We start from the raw sequence: 19,317 nt of genomic DNA, 5'->3' as shown, positions 1-19,317 counted from the left end.
GTGACTTCATTTACTATAAGTAAAAAGAGAAGTGAATGTTCTTATATTTTAGCTAAATATTTCTCCATAAATAGAGATCCTGAGTCATGAAAATAGCAGATGTGCTCTTTATGCAACTTGACATATTTTGTAAGAATGGTAGTACCCTAGTATTTTACATGCACTGTCAACTAGATACACTTTTCTTTGATTCCGGACATAATTGCTGTTGCGTTATTGCTATTAAACATGTACATACTTGCACTCTAGTGCACCCATTATAATTGCACTGCTTTCTGGGTGCCTCTCAGTACCTGGCATGGCTACATGAAGCAATGGCTTCTGGGAGATTTTGAAAGACCTTCTGGGAACCCTGGGGAATTGTGAGAGAAGAGGTTGAAGTCCCATAATCCCCTATGAAACTCAATTTTTTTTGCTGTGTACCAGTGCCCTTTTCTAGTCTTGTTCTCAAAATGAAGGCCAGATAAACATTTGTTCTACCCTGTAGCTGGCTGCATTTCAGTAGTGGGTGAGGTGATCCCTACTTATCTCTTAATTACCTCTGCTGTGTTTGGGTAGTCCATGGGATTATAGACCCATCAGATATTTCAGTACCTGGCAAACTGGCTGAAAGGATAATTACAATTATAAAATACCTAGATGAACACAAACCAGCACACATCTGCAAAGCAACATCAATCCTCCCAGTGTTTTTTAAACTTTTTAGGCTGTGTATCCCTTTCCAAATAATGTAGTCTACTGCATACCCTCATTTGAGATAGGCTTTGAGCTGAGCCCTCCCTTTGCGTTACAATTTTTGGTTGTGCCCCCCCCAACTCAGTGGCTAGGTGGCCTGCTGAAGTGAGTCAGGGGTGGAGGTGGCACTCTATCCCCAAGCCCCACTGCAAGGGGCTGGCTGAAGCTGCCTGGTGTCATTGCTCACTCCCTCCCCCCCCAATGTTCCTCCATGCCCCCCCTAGGGAAGCATACTGCACAGTTTGAAAACCTCCGTACTAAATAAAATGTGTTGTCTATCATTATAGGATAGAATATCAGGGTTGGAAGGGACCTCAGGGGGTCATCTAGTCCCTGCTCAAAGCAGGACCAGTCCCCAACTAGCCCCCTCAAGGACTGAACTCTGACAACCCTGGGTTTAACAGGCCAATGCTCAAACCACTAAGCTATCCCTCCCTCCTCCAAAAGAAACCTGTAGTCAGCAGGATACAAACCTGCGTGGGGAGACCCCAATGGATTTCTAGTCCATTGCCTTAACCACTCGGCCACAACTAGTCTTAAAACAGGGCTCAGCCAGGATTTGAACCTGGGACCTCTCACACCCTAAGTGAGCATCATACCCCTAGACCAATGAGCCACTATATGAGGGATTGCCGCATAAAATTATGAGGTATTTCCGCATAAAATTTCCTCTTTTCCATCATTTATTGCTCATTTCCAGGAAGGTGCAGCTTGGAACAGAGCCTCATTCCTCCACCTTCCCCATATTCCATTAAGCAGAGTCAGCAGCAGAAGGTTAGTCAAAATACAGCACAGAGCCAGCCAGGTCTCTTCAGTCAGAGCTATGCAGTTTACACTCAGAAATGCCATCACCTCACCCTGGCATGAAGCCAGTCCCCCTTTCTAAAAGCCGGCTGTCCGTCTTCATGGAGAGAGGCAGGGACATGTTAGTGTCTGGGTGAAACCATGGACTGGCAACCTCCGCTGATGGCATCAGCACAAACTGAGCCACAATGGGCATTTTCAACTGGTTCATTAGCTCTGCGGCCCGGGTCAGGATCTCCTCATTGTCTTCCTCACTGTACATTGAGGCCATGGCAGGGCTCTGAACAAATGCTCTCATCTTGGACAGGAACAGGAACATCCTGGGGATCAAATCTTGGCTGCATGAGGCCAGTTTGGTCAGTGTTGTCATGAGAACCGTGATGACACGTGGCAAATACTTTGGGATGCTGTCAGGAGTTGCCTGATTTCAACAGTATGGCCTCCAGGGCTTCGAAGGACTTGTTGATCTGCTCCACAGTACACCTTTTGTCGTATGAGACAGACATGTATTCTCCAATAGCCCAGACCACACAGGTGAAGATATCCTCTTTGTTCCGGATGTTGCTGACAGTTCCTGAAAACTCCAGATATTTCTTGCGTACCTCCTGATGAGAGCTTGCGTACCCCCAAGTGGTACGCATACCCCAATTTGAAAACCACTGAATTTATTAAAATGACATGGGCATGTCCACAAAATAAGGGACAAGGAGAACTAGATCACATAATTTATTTGGATTTTCAACACTTGACAAAGTCTCTCAAAAGAGGCCATTAAGGAAACTGAGCAGTCATGGAATAAGAGAGAAAATTCTGTCATAAAAAGAAACTGGCTAAGTGACGGAACATGAAGAGTTCATGTTTGTACAGCAAGTCTCACAATAGGGCTTCCCAATACTACTGTAATTCAAATAATAAGTAGGAATATGTCTGGAAAATGCAACAGGCAGATATTCTAATAAATGTCTCCACATTACTATATAATTATTACTTACTGTATGCATAATAACCTCTACATGAGATAGGGAATTATCATTGCAGGTCAGTAGACTTCTGCACTATGCCTTCAATCTGCCAAAATCAGGCAATATATCACCCACGGAGTGTATAAGTGAGTCAGCGTCTCTCCTGGTCTATGTAATCTGGTAATGGTTTGGTTTCATACCTATGGCAAATGTGGGCATGCAAATTCCCAGTGGAAAGTGAAGTAGAGTTAGTGTCAATACTGTTGGGTAGGAATAAAGTCCCCCTCAGTCCACTCCTGAAATGTCTAGATTTTGTGAAAACTCTAGCATCATGCCCTTTGCCTTGCCACTCTATGTTAATATTCTGGAACTGACCGCAATAATCCTCTCAGGCTTTCCTCTCCATTGAGTAGGAACCCATTCTTTTAATGTACCCCTGAGTTTGCAGAGGTTGCGAGATACAGAATGGGCACATAAATTCCACCAGAAGCTACTGCACAGTTCCAGAATCCCAATTGTTTAAATAGCCCAGTGTTCTCTGGCAAATTGCCCACCTGGATCACACGCCCCTGCAGCACTCAGTGTTTTGCCATGCAAACCTTCTAAGACCACAGCATCCATTGTGGACTTGCCAACTTCAAATTGTTTTTCCACAAGTAACTATCTGGGGTAGCCAGCTTTCACAGGGCAATTGTCAAGCTTTTGCATAGCAAATGAAGTACTCATCCTGGTGGTCTGATGCTACAATGTTAGGCCATCCTCTCACAGAGGTACAGAAAAGTCTCCTTCCTCCTTCTGAAGCCATTGCTGTTCATCCTAGATCTTGAGAATTATTCAGTCCCATCAGTCTGTGATTGTGGTCTGAACTCAAAAGCAGCACTTAAGAATAAGATCAATCAGCTGAAGTTCAGCTGTCTATTCCAGGGGTGGCAAGTGCACAACAGTTATTTATAATAATCCTATAAAGCACTAATAATCTTATTCTCTAGCTCTTCGTAGGTATTTCTGGAACCTGCTGATCTCAGCTGCTGCCTCAGATTTCTAGCAGCTTCTTTTCAAAAACTCCCGCAGCAGGAATATTTCTTACTAAACAAAGAGTGACAGCTGAATGTTTATCTGGCCTTAATTTTGAGAACAAGACTAGAAAAGGGCACTGGTACACAGCAAAAAAAATTGAGTTTCATAGGGGATTATGGGACTTCAACCTCTTCTCTCACAATTCCCCAGGGTTCCCAGAAGGTCTTTCAAAATCTCCCAGAAGCCATTGCTTCATGTAGCCATGCCAGGTACTGAGAGGCGCCCAGAAAGCTGTGCAATTATAATGAGTGCACTAGAGTGCAAGTATGTACATGAGGCAAAATTTTAACTGAAGTGGCCTGCCTAGTAAGGGGTGACTGTACTATTGGCATTGACATCAGTGCTGTCCCATAGGTTCAGTTGTCAAGGGTAGTGAGGGGGGAGGGGATAGGGAGCTCACTGAGTTGAATCCATCTTCTTCAGGAGCAAAGTGAGAATCTGATTGGGTTATACAGTCCACTTCCAAACGCTAACTATTTCACAGAGAATCTAATACGGATAGAATTTAGCAAGATTCCAAAAGGATTTCAGTCTATATGGATAACAGGAATATCTAAATTATAATAAGTACTAATGTCTTTGATGACTATTTCATTATTCTATTTCATAACAGGTAGTCAAGGGAGGAGGGAGACACAGGAATGGGGAGGAAAGAAAGATAGGAATTGCAGTAAATCTCTGGGTCTCAGATTAACATGGTAGGAAAGTAAGATTGTTAGTAAGTGCAGGACAGGAGAGACAATGGGCAACAGGAGGGTTATGTCTGTGGATCCAAACAAGAATCTGGACACAATGTACAAGTAACTGCACTACTAGATCATTTCTGTTTAACAAAGCATGGGAGATATTGGAGAACTGGACCAGGGCAGGAGAGAAACTCTCTCACTTTAATTGTTATGGAACCCTGGCAAAATATAATTTAGATTTTGGGTGGCAGCAGAAGCAGGTCTCATGGACTGCAGACATTTGCATCCAACTTCCCCCTCATCTAATGCTCAGTCATCTTGCCCCCAAACTGCAGTGCTCTTCATCCATTGATTTTATATTGGCAATACAGTCAGGGTGACCAGACAGCAAGTGTGAAAAATCGGGACGGGGGTAGGGGTAATAGGAGCTTATATAAGAAAAAGACCCAAAAATCAGGACTGTCCCTATAAAATCGGGACATCTGGTCACCCTAAATACAGCTGTATTGTATAGGCTATACCAGACAGTATTATTTGAGCGGTAGTGTGTGGTCAGCTCATACAGCTATGTTTTGTTATATAATTAGGTCAAATGTGTTACCATATGCAACCACTAGATGGCACCATTGGCACACGTTTAATTCATACAGCTCAGTTACTCTGATGAGCACCTTAAGTCGTGGGCTGTAGTCCACGAAAGCTTATGCTCTAATAAATTTGTTAGTCTCTAAGGTGCCACAAGTACTCCTGTTCTTCTTCTTAAGTTTAGTGTCATTGGTTAATAATTTTAATTTATAAGATCGTCCTTCACACAGTGCCTGGATGCTGAACAAGAAATAAAATATCTGTGCCCAAAGAAAAACTTGCAGCCACCATTTAACTATACAGCATCCCTATATTCGTACCTCCTCAATGAACCCTGAGAAAATAAATGAGTCTTATGCCGCAGGTCAGCAGACTAACAGACAATTTTTCTGAAGTATTGGCTTTGTATTGGCTCCAGTTTTGGCTGCCCACCTTGAGATACTTCAGGCCCGATTTTCAGAGCCACTGGGTGCCTGCAGCTCCCACTGACTTGAATTAGGGTTGTGGGTGCTTTGCACTTGTTGGCCTTAGGTTCTGGTGAACCTTCAGGGAAGTGAGTTCCATATACAGACAGATAATGTACTTCATGCAGCCCTGTAATGGGGTATGCTCTGTCCTCATCCTCTGATGCTCCAGAAACATCACTAACTATGCCAGTAGGTAGCAACTTCACATGAATTTATTTATATTCCTATCACCAGTACAGTCTTGTGCAGCAAAGTATTTACAGTGTTTCTAGACCTTTTGCACAGGGCCAGGGCGGACCAGCTGTCACCTTTTCCTTGAACTCACCAAGCACGCTAGGCTCCACTAGCACAGGTGCTCCTCCCCACAGCCTTCCTGTATCCTCTTTTATGCCCCTCCGCTGATGGCTATCTGGTTCATCAGCTCTCCCAGACTGATGAGCTAATTAGCTGCACATCTCCAGATACTCAATAGGCGTTAGCTCCCAGCACTCAGTCAGAAGCCCCCAGACATTCAAATATAGGGACTGTCAGCAAATGTGCCCCAGCTGAGCTCTGCTTCTGCAGACATCCAGAACCCCAACCCTGTGAGGTTTCATTGGTCAGACGAATTCAAATTAAATTAAACCTTAGAGAACCTTTTCCCCCAGCTGTCTTGCTACATTAAAAGTCTATTATAGTTACCTATTACTTTGCATTAGAGTAGTGCCAGAGACCTTAATCAGAACTGACCCCTCTAGGTACAGGGACTGAAGTTCCATGGGAGCAGCACAGAGGGAGGAGACTCCTTACTCCACACACAAGGTGCACATGCATAAGACACAGACACAAGTGTATGGCTCAGACTGGGGCTTGCATGAGAGCTAGTTGGCTGAGGCACAACTCTGATAAGATGGCAGTAATGATGGCAGGCTGGAGGAAGCAAACAGAGGCAATGATGTTGCCCCTCAACTCAACAACAGGGAGCTTATATTGCATTTTTTTCTTTACTTGGGTTTTCAATTTAGAGATCTTGTTGGGATCTTTGGCTATTTAATGATGTTCTAAGTGGAGGGGCCTAGCCTGTGAAATATATCTTCCCTTCTCCCCCATTCAGTATGACTGGAGAGGGAGAGGGTGGCTGTTTATGAAAATCCATTTCATGAGGAGTAAAGAGATTAAACACTTCTAGTCTGAGAAGATATCAGAAAGCCATCAAGTTAGTGCAAATGATTGCACTGATTTCTGTAAGGACAAGGACTGGGCAAATGAATTTTAGTGTTCTGGAAAATAAGTCACAAAGGACTAGAGCTATGAGGAGTTACCACAAACCCCAAGTAAGGGGAAGCACATAGTTGCATTGCCAGGAACAGACCAGAGACTATATTATGACTCGGAGTCATGGGTCAGCACCTGTTTCCGATGTGCTCCGGGGTGGAGTAAGCTATGCCTTGCCTCTCCACATCAGGTCAGCTCCACTGGCTAATGAATTGATAGGTGGTGGAGACAAAACACTACCCACTCTCCATCTGTGCCTGCCATTTCTCACCAAAATATGCAGAATGGAGAGTAGCGGTCCTGCGGCAACTGCTTTCCCCCATGCTGATGCTCCATATGAAACCAGCATTTACATACATAGCACTCTTTATTTTTACTCCATTAAAAAACGATGCATTATACCCCAATACTTTGACCTTTATAATCCCTCCTATATTAATCATGATTCTCTTCTGAAAGGAGAAAGCCAGTCATGCAGAATTTGGGCCACTTCCTGCAGTGGTTTTGTGATATGACCACAAGGGCAAATGTCCCCTATGGGATGAGGTTGAGAACAATAAATGCATTTCTGCTAGTGACCTAAATCAGATCTGAACCCAGGTTTCCAGAAGTAAAAGGTTAATGCGTTAACCCATTTAACCCTTAGCATCAGATGTGTAGGGATAAGCAAACAGGACAAAAACAAATATTTAATTTTGTGTTAAATAATGTATTCTTCATCCATAAATTAATAATAAAGTTCACAATATCCTTTTAATACCATAACACAGCAACATAACTGGGGATAGGAGCAAGGGCTATAGCATCCCTATTCCTCTACTTATGACATTAGCAATCAAGCCCCCAGGAAAACTGTGCCTTTGCCTTTATCCAAAGCCCCGTTTGCATACATAGCACTTCAGAGTTATGACTGGCACTGTGTTTTTCAAAGAGTAGCATAGACTACAGTGGACTCTATTTCATCTAATGCACACTTCCCTTTTGTATAACCCTAGATCAGCTTCTATTATTATTGCTAATATCTGAAAGTTATAAAGAGAAACATTGGGAGAGAAAAATAGGGCTTGCTTTTTAATTCTTATAATATAAAAAAGACTAGGAGAGTTTTCTGAAAGGACAGTATGAGAATATGGTCGATATTTTGCACACTTAAAAATAGGGATTGTCCCTGCTACAGGCTATTCAGCAAGGGCAGCTAGCTTGTATGTATGGATCTCATGGTTTTGAAACCAATCTGAGTTCCTTTTAATGAAGAAGCAGAAAATAAAGATTTTTTTTCTGGGTTATAAGAAGCCCAGAAGACAATGAGCTTTGGGGTTGTGGGAAAAATTATTTTTTAAGGCACAGGCAGAATTAACAGCAAAATTAATATGAGTGGGAGAAATTAATGCTTGTGCAGAGGACCAGCACAAGGCAAGTCCCACTTAAGTCCATTTTTGAGGGCTTAGTTGGGATTTAAGTGATACATAGTCCTCGTGCTGGGCTGTTAACCACAGGAGTTAATTTCACCCTATATGCATAGGACATCATGTCTTTCAAATGATACTGTTAACATTTACAAATGAGTTTTCTAAAAATTGTTTTCTTGGTATTTTTTCAACCACCCTAGTTAAACTTGAAGCATATTTCCTTACTGAAATCACCTCCCCTCTTCTATCTCTGAGGTGCAGTAGTTTCTTTATTGCAGGTCTGCTCAGGGATACTAGATTTTTCTTCTCTCAGAAAAAGAATATCAAAGCATGCATTTGGGAGAACAACAAAATGCCAGACCTATAAATAATAGATTTTACAAATGGATAGGGGAGGGATTGAAAAGAAAGTACATCAAATTTTATTTTTACTAGCCTTGTTAAACAAATATAATCTCTTGTGTTTATAATCACAGATGGAGCATCCTCACAATAAAATTCTTATCTGTCTGGTTCTGCTTGGATAATCTTTTTTTTTTTTTCTTGATTCAGTTGCTTATGGCTGGCCCATACACCAATCAAACGGTTCTGATTTTTGTACACGTCAACAGTGACTTCGGTTTTTCAAATTCATAAGCTGTTCATCAACTAGCCTGAATGAAAGGTCATGTGGATTTCTTAATGGGAAGACGGTTCACTTCTTGCAAATTACCTGTGCACAAGTTTCCTGATGCCATGCAAATGGGGTTTAGCAAGTGGAATTTTCTGTTTGTTTCCTCATTCTGCTTCCTTTTAAATGTTTTTTAAGGAAACAAACTTTTTTATTCACACAATTACTGTGAGCCAAAAATAAAAATTAGTACTGAGGAGGTTGAACAGAGCTACAGGAGGAAGGTGAGGGGTACAACAAACATACAAGCATGCCACAACAGTCTGGATGTTTAAATATAGTGATATGACTTGATAGGCAGAATAACTAAAACTGTTAGTTGACTTAAGGATTTCACCCACTATATGCTGAGGCCTCAGTAAATTAGCTAATAAAACAGGATTTTATATATATATATATATTAGGGCTGTCAAGTGATTAAAAAAATTAATCGCGATTAATTGCGCTTGTAGCGGGGTGGTTACCCCGCTCCTGCCCTGAAGGGCTTGTTAGCCCAAGGGGAGTAAGGCAACACTTCAGAGAGAAAAGTGGTAGGGGGAAAGATAGAAAAGGAAAGCCCTTTTTCTCAGAAGAGCAGAGTGGGCTCCCTTCCGGGTCTGTCACTGGTGGATTTAGCTTACAATAAGGGTGTCCCTCCCTCCATGTGTGATATAATAAAAATAAAGAGAGACAAGGTAATATGGTGCAAACAAAGGTAAGTATATTAAGGGCAAAGGTACAGAAAACTGGGGAAAATGGTGTGGGGGGGAAGAAACACAAACTTAACCATACTTAGATTCAGTGACTGGCTTTAGGAGCTTGAAGCTCAGACTCACAAACCTCCCTTGGCATTTAGAAAAACAATAAAAGAAACCCCAATACAGAAACCTTTCCTATGATTTAGGCGCAGTGGACACAGCATGCAGGTGCGAAGCCCAGGACCTTCTACTCTCCGGCTGATTTAGAGCCTTTGAAGAGGACTACTGGAGAGTCCCGACGACTTCTTGGACTTTGTTGCAGGCGGGGAGACCCTCTGGGAAGATGGATACCAGGAAAGCAGGACCGTCCACAGGTAAAATGGATTCAGTTCGCTGTGATGGGGATAGTGATGACAGGCCTCTCCTTCCTCAACCTCGCTGCGGGATAGATGGTACTCTTCTCTCTAGCTCTGGAGTGTTAGGAAGACCCGGGCACGCGCTGCCACTGGAATGGACAGCCCCCCCCCGCAGGCACTGAGCAGGCTCTTATATAGCCTTTTTGGCAGGAAAAACTGGTTCTGTGCAGTTTGAGCTAGTGTCTAAGTTGTAAACAAGTTTGCTTACAAGAATGGAGTCCAAGGATCATAGTTCATATACTCCATATTAAATTCTATTAAAGCTAGTGATTCACTTAACATTACCTTAGAAATACATTATTAAAACAACTAATTGAACATATTAAACAACACCAACATTTCTTACTTCTTTATACCTAACAGGCTTAAAACAGCCCTGGGAGAGCCACAGCTGTAGCCAGTGCAGTCAGGGCCCAGCTGGCCCTTATAAGAGGGTGGTGGGCTAGAAGGACAGGATAGTCTCTCTTTGGTTGTAGAAAGAGAGGAACTGGGCTGTTTGGGAGCTGAGAAGGGTGCCTGAGGTAGAGTAGTGCTAGGGAAGGCAGAGGGAGATGGGGAGCTCCAGCCTAGTAAAACCCCAGGCTGCAGGCCGTGAAAAGGGCCTATAAAAAGATACTAGGGCTGCAGAGGCAACTGGTCCAAACCCCCTTGCCAATAATGAGTGGTTTGCAGCCTGCCCTAGAGAGTGGGGGCTAGATGGTGACTGGCAGTAACCACTGAGGCAAGGTAGGGATAGAGGGTTGGGGGTTCCCCTGGGTGGGGAGACCCAGATTGTGGGTTACTGCTGGGGCAGAACCCTGACATAGAGGGGCACCAGGGTCCGGAAGGGACGGGGGGAGGGGGGGTGGTCAGTGGCAGGTGAGACACTGGCCTGCAGGGAGCGCTCTGGGCTAGAAGAGCTAATTCCCAGGATGACCAGCAAGAAGCGCCATGCCAGTGAGTCAGCGCCCTGCCACAGCACTGTTAAACAATAATAGAAATCTGTTTATTTACATATTTTTGGATGTTTTTACATTTTCAAATATATTGTAATCTGTGTTTGTAATTGAAATCAAAGTGTATACTGCTCACTTTATATTTTTGATTACAAATATTTTCACTGTAAAAAAAACAAAAATAGTATTTTTCAATTTACCTAATACAAGTACTGTAGTGCGATCTCTTTATTATGAAAGTTGAATTTACAAATGTAGAATTATGCACAAAAAAGTTTTATTTTTGAATGCAATCTAAAACTTTAGAGCCTACAAGTCCACTCAGTCCGACTTCAGCCAATTGCTCAGACAAACAAGTTTGGTTACAATTTCCAGGAGATAATGCTGACCGCTTCTTGTTTACAATGTCACCTGAAAGTGAAAACAGATGTTTGTATGGCACTGTTGTAGTTGGCGTTGCAAGATATTTATGTACCAGATGCATTAAAGATTCATGTCCCTTCATGCTTTAACCGCCATTCCAGGGGACATGCATCCATGCTGATGATGGGTTCTGCTCGATAACAATCCAAAGCAGTGCAGACTTACCTGTTCATTTTCATCATCTGAGTCAGATGCCACAAGCAGAAGGTTGATTTTCTTTTTTTTTTGGTGGTTCAGGTTCTGTAGTTTCCACATTGGAGTGTTGCCCTTTTAAGACTTCTGAAAGCATGCTCCACACCTCATCCCTCTCAAATTTTGGAAGGCACTTCAGATTCTTAAATCTTGGGTCGAGTGCTATATCTCTCCTTAGAAATCTGGTACCTTCTTTGCTGTGAAAACGAATATGTGCTGAGTCATCCTCCGACTGCTATAACATGAAATGTATGGCAGAATGTGGGTAAAACAGGAGACATACGATTCTCCCCCAAGGAGTTCAGTCACACATTTAATTAACACTTTTTTTTTTTTAACAAGCATCATCAGCATGGGAGCATATCCTTTGGAATGGTGGTCAAAGTGTGAAGGGGCATATGAATGTTTAGCATATCTGGCATGTAAATACCTTGCAATGCCAGCTGCAAAAGTGCCATGCGAATGCCTGTTCTCACTTTCAGGCAACATTGTAAATAAGAAGCAGGCAGCAGTATCGCCTATAAATGTAAACAAACTTGTTTGTCTTAGTGATTGGCTGAACAAGAAGTAGGACTGAGTGGACTTGTAGGCTCTAAAATTTTATATAACTGCACTCCAAAACAAAATAATGTAACAAAAAAATCTACATATGTAAGTTACACTTTCACAATAAAGAGATCACACTACAATACTTCTGAGGCAAACTGAAAAATACTATTTCTTTATCATTTACTGTGCGAATATTTGTAATCAAAAACAGTAATATAAAGTGACCACTGTACACTATTCTGTGTTGTAATAGAAATTAATATATTTGAAAATGTAGAAAAAATCCAAAATACCAATTTAAATTTATTAAATAAATATCTATTGTTAGTGTAATCCAGGGGTCAGCAACGTTTGGCATGAGGCTCGCCAGGGTAAGCACCGTGGCGGGCCAGGCCAATTTATTTACCTGCTGACGCAGTAGGTTCGGCCGATCGCGGGCCCCACTTGCCGTGGTTCGCCGTCCCGGGCCAATGGGGGTGGTGGGAAGCCGCAGCCAGCACATCCCTCACCCGGGCTGCTTCTCGCTGCCCCCATTGGCCCAGGAGGGCGAACCGTGGCCAGTGGGGGCCGTGATCGGCCAAACCTGCCGCATCAGCAGGTAAATAAACTGGCCTGACCCAGCCCGCCAGGTCACTTACCCTGGCAAGCTGCGTGCCAAACGTTGCTGACCCCTGGTGTAATCAATTGTGATTACTTTTTAAAATCGTGATTATTTTTTGGAGTTAATCACATGAGTTAACTGCAATTAATCAACAGCCCTTCTCTCTCTCTCTAAAAATGAGTTACTGCAATCATATCTGCTCAAATAAAGCTCCGATCACACATATCTGACTGAAGAATATATCTAACATACCTATACAGCTCCCATTACTGTAGTATCTGAGTGTCTCACACTCTTAGCGTGTGTGGTCTCACAACACCCCTGTGCAGAAGGGTACTATTATCTCCATTTTATAGCTGGAGACTGAGGCAGAGAGAGACTACATGACTTGCTTGAGGGCACACACAAGATGTTTGTGGTAGAACTGGGAACTGAAACCTATTCCCAAGGCCTCAGGCTGGCACCCTAACCACTGGCCCATCCTTTCTCTAAGGCTTGAGCCTATAAGGTGCTGAATACCTTCTACTCCCAAAGAAATCAGTAGACATTGCAGGCACTCAGCATCTTGCATTGTTTTAATATCTTTTAGTCTCAAATGGTCACTAAAAATTGTTGCCTGTGAAAAGTATTTGATCTGAGAAACTATGTCAATTTCTTCAGAATTTTATGTAGAAAAATTAAAGGAATGCAGTCAACTTAAAAATCAATTCCGTACGAAAATTTGTACTTACTATTGTAACAAATAACATCTAAGTTAACTACAACTGAAAAACATTAGAGAAAATGCTTCACGCAATTTCTGTAATCTCACTTTCTGCATGTGACAGCACCTTCTGTGCAGTCAATTTCATTATTTCCACTGTAGCCAGTCAGTTCCATCTGTGTGGGTCCCTCATACAGAAACGGGGTCAGGAAAAAATTGGGGCGGGGGGGGGAGGAAACGTGAATGTAAACCCACAAAAATTAGTAGGAGGACTCTAGGGCAGGTGTAGTACCTGAAACTACATCTTTTTATTGCCTAAATTAATATTGTTACTGTTACCCAAAATTGGGCCAACTAGTACGCTTAGGGAAGACTAATGACCCACCAGAGTTTGGCAGAAAGCAGCACGTTTATTATACTGATAGCTAAGCTCAAAAGAAGGGGGCGGGGTCATACTCACGCTCCCGGGACAGGCATGGCACTGGAGATGTTAGGATCCTTCAAGGTAAGTGTCCCATAGCGCAGCGAAGGACAGTGCGATGAAGGTAAGTCTTCCCGAGGCACAATGAAATGCAATGTGGCAAACCACTGTCCAGGATGTCTGGGCGAAGGGCCTTCATGGGAGGTACAGTCTTGTCAGTGCACTCCTGATCACATGGCACCTTCCCCTTTTAAAGATCTGCTCCTCATGGCCTGGGACTAGAGATGATTTGGCCGCATCTGGTTGGTCACACTCCAGCTCGGGCAGTGTCCATGCATTGGGCGTGTGATTGCTGCCTAATCAGAGTTCCAGACACCTTGGCTACCTGGGAGCTCTTCTGATCTTCCAGCTGCTCAAGCAGCCCATTCATCCCACAAGCATTCCAGGAGGGAGCGGGAGAGCCACTTCATAGGTATTCAAAGAGGGAGAGGAGACAAAAAAAAGTATGTGTGTGGGAGGCGAGAATGTGTAACAGACCTTTTGAGCATACAGGTTATACAGAGCATAGTCATACAGGTCACTGTTGCTCCTACAACAGTTACAGTAAGAATGGAAGCAGCACGGTCATTTGCAGGGACATTTGCTCCCACCCTCAAACTTAGTTTCTCACACCCATGGAGAGCTGAAATATAGCTGTTCAGATATCATTGTTCCACTACCTGTGCACCCGAAGCAGTGTTAATGCCTTCTAGAAGGCTTTATTCCTACTGTGTCTGTCAGCACTATTTTTTTTTTTTTTTTTTTAGGTTTTCAGGTGGCAGAAAATAATCAGGCTTTGAAGATTCGGATTCAGTGGAATTTTAATTGTTAGAGATTGGGAAGACTATTTTTTCCAACCACCTGCCAATACAGGATTGTCACACTTGCAGAAGATTTCCATACTTTCAAAAGCCTGCTTCCTTTAACAACTGCTTCCCCTAATGAAATTACTCCACATTAGAAAGTTAGGCTTTTTCATACTGGCTTTAGTAGTCTTTGCTCAGTTTCATCCCATTACTCTTAGTCCTGGCCTACACTTTAAAATTAGGTCAACCTAGCTACATCTCTCAAGGCAGTGAAAAATGTTGTGCCCTGAGCATAGTTAGGTCAAACTAAACCCCGGGGTAGATAGATTATTTCATTGACCTACCTACTGCCTCTAGAGAGGTGGATTAACTACAGTGACAAACCCTTCCCATCTGTGCTGCAGCTGCAGTGTAGATATGGCCTTTATTTATACCTTTGGAGCACAGAACAGTTAGAGTCAGAGTCTCAAATGCAGTGCAAGTACTTTTTTCAGACACACCATCTGGCTGTAGAACTGGTTTAACTGGCCCTATGAAGATCATCCCAAATCACTGGGAGTCCGATGATGGTGTAGAAACTCGTGTGTGTGTGTGTAAAAAATAGTGTGGCCAAGAAGCAACTTGCCACACATCTTCAGTTGCAGTTTTGGCCCATTGAGTCTTTGCAGCTAAACTTCCGTGAAAGCAGCTGTTACTAGGGACAAGCCCAATCCTGGCATGATGGAGTACAAAACAAGATTTTAAGTAGCCACTTTTGCACCATCCTCCTGGCAAGGAATGGCTCTACGTGTTTTACCAGCCAGGGTGGAAAACTTTTTCGGACATTTGCAAAAATGCCCAAGGGAAAAAAAAAAGGCAGAGTGGGACAGCAGTTTGGCTTTGTAGAAATTGTATTTTTTTTTTTAAAACATAGAATGCTCCTATTTGGTATGGAGTATTAGAAAATATGCATAAACATATGTATAACATATTTATTAAAGTAAATATTTTTAGTTGGTAAATTCCAAAATATTAATAGTAACAACAATTTATTTGGAATTGCCCATCTTGATGTTTGAAGGGGAACTCTCATTTTAATTTATTTTAAAAATATCTTTATGTAGTTTAATTATGGTAAACTACTTCCTTTTAAGAAACAAAATTTATTGACTGATTTTAAAAATGTACCTACCCAGCTCTCAGTAATTAATGAAAACATACAGTATACAAATTGGACCAATGTCTAAAGCTAGGTGTTCTCCCAAATTCTTATGAAACAAAAACTGTTCAGTTAACATTCAGATAATGTACTGGTTTAATTTCCATCAAAATGTTTAACTATGCTGAAAAAATATAGCAGCGCACAATCAACGGTTGAGATGTCACTGAAGAAAATCAATTCAATCCTTTATTATTATTATTGGATTATATCTAAAGATAATTCAGATTGCTATTTGTGCTTGGGTAACTCAAAGATTAATTTTAAGAAAGTGAAACTTGGCATGTATGTCATCTTCAGTGAAGAATATGTGCTATGCCAAGTTTGGGAAAGAATTGCAAGATGTGATAACTGAGGGAATACTAGCATGCTTTGTATGCACAGTGCACTTTTTTCCTTATTTTTGTGCACAACGAGTGTGGCTATCCAATGCAGATGCCTTAGCATTTGTTTATCTGTGTTATACTCGGCATAATGCAGTCTAGTGGAGAAACAGAAACCAATCAACCAACCAAAAATAACCCCAACAAAATTCCTTTTATACAGAGCGAATTTCAGCTATATGACCAATCACAGTTGTGTGATCTGGTCATCTCAGAAGCACATTCAGCCAGTAAACCATGAGACAGAAGAATTACATCATCAGAGCACTTCTCTGGGTGAACAGAGCAAGAAGTGGGGATTTCAAACCTAGCAAGTACCGAGGGTTTATTGGCATTTCATTGATTACTATCCATTTAGATGTCAAAATCTGGGTAGCTAAACCATTAAAATAAGCATGTTGTATTTGATCCAACATGTCAGTAAAATGTATAATGTAAATTAATGGTTCCAAAGTATGACACATATAACCCCCTTTTGATGTATCCAGGTATGCCACTGCTATGAAATCAGCTAGCTCCTCACTCTTCTTCCTTCAAGATTTATAAATGGTATGGTATTTCTCAAAGTTTACCATGTAACATTTTTAAGAACAAACAGCATGATGGTTGGTGCACAGGGAAGAAAGGAATCATATCAAAAACATTTTTCTTTTGACAGGCATGTTGTTGAATGTTTTCCATATTTTCCCATTGTTAATAAAAACCTTCATAGACCCCTGAAAACAAATGTTTTCTTAAAATTGTTTTTCTTTCTTGTTGGCAGCTACTGTTTTTTCACCAGTTTCTCATGGCATGTAAGCAAATGTTGGTCATGTTCTTGTTTCCACCATAAATGATACATTGTTATTATAATTTATTTTTATTGCTCTAGTGCCCAGAGCTCCTGGGCAGGAGTGACACTGAACTCATTTCCAAGCTGGCTGTCCCTGACTCAAACACCAAATAACATCTGCCCTAGGTAAACGGGTAGTTTTGTTTTGGTTGCAGGTGATGTATTTTAAGGGGTATATTAAATAAGTGTTTAGAGTCTAGCCATTCCTACCAATATGCTGTGGATGTTTTAGCAAGAGGTTCTTAGAAATATTTCCCCTCCCCGCTTAGTTTGTGATTAACCATGTTTCCTCAGGCTGCTCCCACACTACGCCATGGGCTATCTGGCAGCTCAGCACACAGCTGGAGGATGGAAGAGAGAGGGACTGAGGAATATATTACTTTGTTCAGCCCTGTACACTAAAGGCTGGCTCCTGAGCACTGCCAGCCCAGAGCCCGGTGATACCAATGACTGGGCTGGGCTCTGAGTCGGTCTCGCTGGCAGGGTCCCAGCGCGTGAGCCCTGGACAGCGCTGGGGCCCCGGGGCGCCTGTCCCAGGGGCTAAGCGCGCGCACCCTGCCCCCTGTAGGCGGCGCTGCCACAGCTGCCCACGTGTTACAGGCTGGGTCTGTTTACTGCCCCCACCTCGGGCCGAGAAGGCGGGGCAGAGCTCCCCGCAGGCAGCCAATCCCGCAGGGTCCCCGCGCCGCGCGCGCTAACTTCATCTCACCCCTCCCTTGGCTTTGACTGGCTAGGGGGCACGTGAGATTGATAGGCAGCTCCGCAGCCCCGCTGGTCGGGGGTCCGCTTTTGGGACAGGTTCCCCCAGCGTTCGGAACGTCGCAAGGCACGTGGTCGGCGGGGGAGCCCCCTGCCCCGTGGGACAGGCCCCCTTCACAGGGGTCCCGCCCCTCCTCCCCACCTGAGCGCCGCGTGCGCTATTGTCACCCAACCCAACATTCCAACTCCGAACGCCCCGCTGTTCGCCGCCAGCTCCCCTCATTGGCCCGCCTGGGTCAGACTGAGCGGCGGGGCAGCCAATGGCGTTCGGTATCCAAGGAGCCAGCTGGCCCCGCCCTTCGCAGCGCCTGCCGTAACAATATGGCAGCAGCTGCTATTGGTAGGGACGCGGTGTGAGCGGCGGTGGTGGCAGCAGCAGCTGCTCAGGCTCCTTCTCACGGTGTGCGCCCCCTTCCCCCCGCGGCTGGCTCAGGGCCAGGCCGGCGGCAGGACCGAGCCATGGCAGGTAGGTCGGGGGGCCGGAGCCGGGCATCTGGGCGAGCCGCACGAGCAGGGGATGCACTGGGGAAGCTGCCCGTATTGTCATGCCCTGCTGCCCGCCCCAGCCACCGCTCTCCGGGTCCTAGCGCTGGCGAGAGCGGGGTGACACCGTGCTTGGCATTGTGTGTTTCCCCGGGCTGGGCTCGGCGGCTGCGGTAGGGCTTGGGGGGGAAAGGGGCCCGGCGGTGAGTGAGGAGGCTGCAGCCAGACAGAGCAGCTGTAGCTGGAGGACGCCTGGGTCGGATGCAGCAGGGGAGGCTGTTTTCTCCTGCTCTCCCTAGCGGGAGGGGAGCTCGCTCTATAGTGGCGCTGGAGGGGGGAGTTCTCGGCTCCAGTGTATCGCTGAGCCCGGAGCTGCTTACGGAGACGCCAGCCCGGGGTTAGGGGTGGGGGTGCGGACTGCGGAGCGAGTGGCTTGCCCGTAACCTCGGGGTTGTCGTGCAAAAGCGCGATGCGGACTGGAGCTGGTAGGTAAATATTTGCCACAATGACAATGGGATCGGAGGATTCCTTGTTCGCAGAGGGGTATTGGCACAGATGGAGCTGGGTGAGCAGCGCAGAAGGGAAAATTGTTTAACCCCCCTCCACCCCATAATCCCTTCCCCTCATTTACATCTGAATTTGTCAAAGATCAAAGCCAACATTTGTTCGTGGTTATTTGGTGTGGCGGGATACGTCCTTTATGTGTGTGGTTCTGCGGGGTGTACGCGCCGCGGGCATTGTACATTAGGATGCCTATGGAGGACTTTACCACTCGAATCACCATGCCACTTATTCATTATGCTACTGCAAGCTGCCGGCGCCGTCCTCCTGTCCTGCTCGCCGGGGCCTGCTTTTGTTTACAGTCTTCAGCTGTGGGCATAATCAGTGAATAGCGTTCATACTGAGATCGCCTTAACTGGTCCTCAAAGTGGTTGACAAGCTGGTAAGAGATTGTTTACTAGTTGTCAATTTCTTAAGCTCCCTTTTGAGAGCGGATGATGCAGAGGTATGCAAATATGTATTTCAGTGAGCTTGTTTTTAAAGATTTTGGACCACTGAGAATAATGCATCTTGTTTCAGGGTCTGCACTGGATCATGGTACCAGAGTCTGCCCTTACAAGTTTCAGGATTCCAACTTTCAAAATGACTGCTTAAAAAAGCTGTCAAACTTGTGACCATCTTGCCATAAGCTGCCTTTAAAAAAATTGTCTGTCTAGCTATGCAGTCAGGTAGAATAGCACTACTTTGAGA

General features: G+C 44.1%; 1 protein-coding gene and 2 non-coding genes across 4 annotated transcripts in view; 1 reads left to right on the top strand and 2 right to left on the bottom strand.

Annotated features, from left to right (window-relative positions):
- Positions 1 to 1,187: 1,187 nt before the first annotated feature.
- TRNAS-AGA lies at positions 1,188 to 1,269 on the bottom strand. Its single transcript has one exon. It is a non-coding gene; the product is annotated as a tRNA-Ser (tRNA).
- A 10-nt stretch (positions 1,270 to 1,279) lies between these two features.
- TRNAP-AGG lies at positions 1,280 to 1,351 on the bottom strand. The gene has a single exon. It is a non-coding gene; the product is annotated as a tRNA-Pro (tRNA).
- A 16,547-nt stretch (positions 1,352 to 17,898) lies between these two features.
- TIAM1 (TIAM Rac1 associated GEF 1) overlaps positions 17,899 to 19,317 on the top strand; it is a 263,548-nt gene continuing 262,129 nt past the window's right edge. For both annotated transcript variants that reach the window (XM_034793594.1, XM_034793574.1), the window contains exon 1: positions 17,899 to 18,049. The gene's annotated coding sequence lies outside the window, so the exon portion shown is untranslated. The remainder of the gene's footprint in view (positions 18,050 to 19,317) is intronic.

Source organism: Trachemys scripta, chromosome 1 (assembly GCF_013100865.1).
Source record: "Trachemys scripta elegans isolate TJP31775 chromosome 1, CAS_Tse_1.0, whole genome shotgun sequence".
In the NCBI taxonomy this organism is placed as follows: domain Eukaryota; kingdom Metazoa; phylum Chordata; order Testudines; family Emydidae; genus Trachemys; species Trachemys scripta.
Note: the sequence above shows the minus strand (reverse complement) of the source record. Positions and strands in the feature narration are given on the sequence as shown.